Here is a 4,985-nt window from a genome sequence, read left to right as displayed (position 1 = left end):
CGAGCTGAGGCTCCAAAGCAGAAGTGGGGATCTGCGTTGTAGACTTTTGGCTTTTGCCAGGACTCCTTCCTTGACTCTGGCTCCTGCTCTGCCCTCCAACCAACAAGACCATCCTGCATGGCAGTGGATCGTTGGAGGGGCTCAAGCTAACTCAAATTAAAGAGAAAAAAAAAAAAAAAAACACCCTACAATGAGTTACAGATCTGCTCCTGTCTGTTATTTTTGGAGATTACTAACATCCCTGGCAGCACAGTTCTCTTCTTCCTCCTCATCTCCTTGGTGTGTGGTTTCTGTTTTATATACTCTAAAAAACAACTTTGGCCTTTTTCACTTCTTTTCTATTATTTTGTGGATTTGTAAACATAAAGTTTCAGGATATTATGCTTGCTTCCCCCAACCCCTTTCAGTGTTATGAATACCACCCACAGTATGAGTGCAGAAGATTCATGTTATCCATCCCAGTGACACTCTGCTGATTCCTTTGTGTGCCTGGCCTAAGGCAGTAGTTCTGGCTTTTTGGTGCTAGTGTGTGAAGAAGCTGACTTGACATTCTGCACCACTGTCACCTGGCCTCCTCCAGTATTGCCATGAGCAGATCTAGAGCCATGGCTTTCTGCCCTTGATATCCCTGACTTAGGAGACCTCTGGTATGACAGTTCCTCATGAAACTACTTTCCAGTCTTGCTGTCTGATTCCCTGTAAATATGACTCCAGTCCAGGGCAGCATGGAGCCCAACTATCCCACTGGATCCCTGCCGACCTCCTCCCAGACGCACGAGAGACTAGTGGATAGAAATGCCATGTGCATTCAGCTCAAAGACAGGAAATAAAACATGAGACAGAAAGAGCGGCTGGGGGAGTGGACAGGTGGAGAGGAGATTCCCTGTCCTGAAGCTTCATCTCTACACTTTGATGTTTCCCCCTAACCATTTCTATGCTGGGAATACAGGATTAGCATCTGCTCAGGACTCCAGCTGACCAAAGGACTCTTAGCAGTGTGTCCAAGCAGGCCTTGGTGACACATGCCTTTAATCTCAGCAGGAGGGAGGCAGAGGCAGGGAGACCTTTGAATTGGTCTACAAAGTGAGTTTCACAACAGCCAGGGTTACACAGAAAAAATATTGTCGCTGTGATGGTTATTTTTTGTTTTCAACTTGATTGCGTCCAAATTGATCTTATCCACCTTGATTGTATAAAGGGAAACATCCACATTGCAGGAAATACCTCCAAGGGATTTTTGCTTAATTTATAGAAAGTAATCCGTGTCTTTGAGGTAGGAAAACTTGCCTTTAATTCAGATCTTTTTGAGTTTGAAAGACACAGGCCCTTAATCTCGATTTAGAGCAAGAAAGAAACATATCTGTGTTCTTGTTCTTGTTGTTGTTGTTCTTGCTTTTGGAACCAAGGTTTGTATATAATAGCCCTGGATGTCCTGGAACTTACTTTGTAGACCAGGCTAGCTTCAAACTCACAGAGGTCTATCTGCCTGCCTCACTACTTTCGTGCTTGGATTAAAGTGTTAGTCAACATACTCAGATTTAATCTAGACATTGAATATGAAACACACCCTTAGTTTGGGCCACACCTTCAGCTGGAGGCCTATATAAAAACACAGAGGAAGAAAATTTTCACTTATCCTGCTTGCTCTCTCCTAGCTATCAAGTCTATTACTTTGCTGGCACTAGAGCCTACTTCTCTGTGATTCCATCTTCTACTGAAGACCAGCAGAGACATCCAGCCTCAGAGACTGAGAACTTCTGGATTCTTGCACTCTGCTTCCTATCCAGCTGTTATAGATTAAGCTCAACTGCAGACTGTAAATCATTCTAATAAATCCTCCTTCAGGAAAGAGAGTGAGTGAGAGATCATTATATTTGATCTTTTATCTCTAAATCAGGCACCAAAAATAGATTGGCTGGCTCATTAGCACTTTCCCCATTTCCTGTCTAATCAGTCCCTATAATGTTTAATTCTAGACAATTACATCAAGGAGGATAGGATCTTATTTTGAGAAGCTTCACTCCCTTTTTGTTTGCTCGTTTTGATTTTTGTGACTAGGTTTTCCTGTGAAGCCCTAGTTGTCCTAAAACTAGGTCTGACTCTGACAAGCAAGGTGTCTTTGATCTCAGAGATCCTCCTGCCTCTGCCTCTGTTCCCAGATCTGCTTCTTTCCCTTAGATGCTTTGACTAAGGGCTTACACCATCAGACTAGGCAGAACCCTGCCTCCTTAGGCAATGCCAATAGATGCTAGGATTGTGGGTTTAAAACCCATCTTCCCCCAGAGTAATGGTTGGGAGGGGCCATGAAGTATAGAGTATAATTAACTAACTGGAGACTTCTCTGAATCAAGGACTTGCACTCAACGTTCAATGGATAAAGTCAAGGAGATGATGCAGTTCTGTCCCAGTTTTGTCAAGGTACCGTCAGATTCTGAAGAGCACACACTGCACAGTGCACAAGTCTTGCCAGCACTGAGTCCACAATGTTCCATGTCTGAGCCACGTTGTTTCTGTGGAGAGCCAAGCCACTGCTACGAGGATGACTGGATTGTTGATTGGGAACCATACTACCTACCCTGTGTATTTCAGAGCTGGGACTGCCTGAGATACCGTCCCAGATTGAAGTATGGCATGAAAAGGGGCACAGAAGTCTTCCAGAGTGAGAGTCCAAGGGAGCCACAAGTGTCCCCAGGAGATGTGAACAAAAATGACAAAGATACAGAGAAGCCAGACCAACCCTCCCCAAGCTTGCTCAGGGAGAAAGGGCTGGAACTTGAGACCTGTGATGGTGGAGACTGCCCTGACCAGGATCCTGCTTCTGTCAGTCCCAGATGTCAAGGGTGCTGGGCATGGCTTCAAAGGGCTTTTGGCCGGAAGAAGAACTGAAAAGGCCACCTAGAACTCTGTTTGAAGCCCAGGAGCCCTGTGCTAAGACTTTCAATTAGGGCATCTTCAGTCAGCTCCTACTACTAAAGCAAAGACACACAAAAAGGCAGCTGTATCTGCAGCAATCTGGTGTTTGTTTGTTTGTTTGTTTGTTTACAGCTTTCTCAATAAAAATGTTAAAAAGCTAATTTAATTTGTGTTCTTCTCAAAATGGCCCAAGGGAAAAGATGAAGGGTGCAGTGGACACAGGTGAGGATATACTACTCTTTCCTACTGTTGGATACAGGGCTAACTGCTGGTTTCTTTTAAAGGAAGTCCTCAGGAGACCGTAGGCATCCAGGTTCTCATGTGGGCTGGACCATAAGATAATCAGCTCACAAGGAACAATCTTGAGCCCTTTGAAAACAACTGATCTACCCAGATGCTCCTCCCTCCCCAAATTAATCTAGGGACCACCTACAACTTCTGCTTATCCCTATGATTCTCCAGACGTCAGGAGTACCAAGCAAGGTTACTGAAGCCACACTATGTTTGCAGACATCTAAATATGTCTACCTTTGTCTCAGGAGAAACTCGGATGTATTGTATCCTTCAGGTTCATACAACATCCCAGGGGTATTTGTTTGTTTTTTCTTTGAGACACTGGTCCTACGTAGCTTACCTGTTATAGACTCTCCATGTACAGTACACTGGTGTAGTCCTGGATTCAGACTCACTTCACCTTGCCTCTCTGTTATGGGGATTAGAGGCCTGTGCCACCACTTCTGTACAGGAGAGTCTTTCTAATTTTTAGCACTTTCGAGAACACATTTCTGCATCACATGTGAACTCACCTGCAGAAACAAGACTGGCTAAGGTGGAAAGTCATGGCAGTGCTGGCCCTGACACAGAAATCCAAGCCACATTGACATGAGAGGGTGTAAGGAGCAGGCCCTTAACAGGACCAAACATTTTGTACTAGGAAACTTGTAGAGACAAGTCTTGAAGTGAAGTTGTGCTGTGATAATTAGCTGTAATGAAGTCAGGGCCCAGTCATAACCAAACAGGAGTGGTTATTGGCCGCATACCTCAGCAGGGAGGTTAAATCAAACATAAAAGAGGAGCCCGACCAGAGCACATCATCACACATTGGTAGCCATGGCTGCCTAATGTGATCCTCTGAACAAGCCTCCTCAGCACCAGATCATCAAAGACACAACAGAGAGACTGACACCTCCAACTTTGTGGTCAAGCCCTGACTTCGAGGACAAGCATCCTATGAGGTCAAATTACCAATTCAACTAGCTGGAAGCTGCAGCATGACCCCACCTTCACAGACTCTGGACCTGTAACCAAGACCATCATAAGGACTCAGATCATATAACCCATGACTGAATGATGTATTTACTGACATGCTTATTTCTTTGGTGATTAGCAATTTATTAGTTGTGTTCATTGCGCATTATATTGTTAGAGGCAATGCATAAGAAATGTGGCAATAGCTTGTTGTAGCATTAGCCTTAGCATTGGTGATAATATGTTGTTTGCTGTGCATCATTTAAGAGTAACTGGATGTCAAAACCTCTATCTCTGGTGTAATCTCTCTTCCCTCTCGAGGAGCTGATAATCTAGTATTTTCAGCTGGTCATCTGTATGAGCTGTTATCCTGTAGAGGCAGTTTCCAACAAATGTGCTCACAGGAATAAGTTCTCTTTTTTCCACTGTCTTTATGTAGACTTTCAGCAGAAGGTGAGGCTCAGATTAAAGGTGTGTACCAACAGGCCTGGATCTGGAACTTGCTTTGTTCCAGGCTGACCTTGAAGTCAGATCTGATTGATTCAGTCTCCTGGGATTAAAAGCATGTACTACTTTTCCAGGCTTGAACTCTGCTTCAATATCAAGACACTCTGCTTCTACATGTCCATGTCAAGATCCGGATCAGAAGTGTGTGTCTTCTGGCCTCAAGATCTACATCACAGGGGTGCCCTCAATTCTGGACTTACTTTATTCCATATGTAATCAAGTTGAGAACTAGGAATAGCAATCACAAAACTATATCTAAAAGCTAAACGGGAAGAAGAAGAAGAAGAAGAAGAAGAAGAAGAAGAAGAAGAAGAAGA

Source organism: Grammomys surdaster, unplaced genomic scaffold (assembly GCF_004785775.1).
Source record: "Grammomys surdaster isolate TR1022 unplaced genomic scaffold, NIH_TR_1.0 114046, whole genome shotgun sequence".
In the NCBI taxonomy this organism is placed as follows: domain Eukaryota; kingdom Metazoa; phylum Chordata; class Mammalia; order Rodentia; family Muridae; genus Grammomys; species Grammomys surdaster.
Note: the sequence above shows the minus strand (reverse complement) of the source record.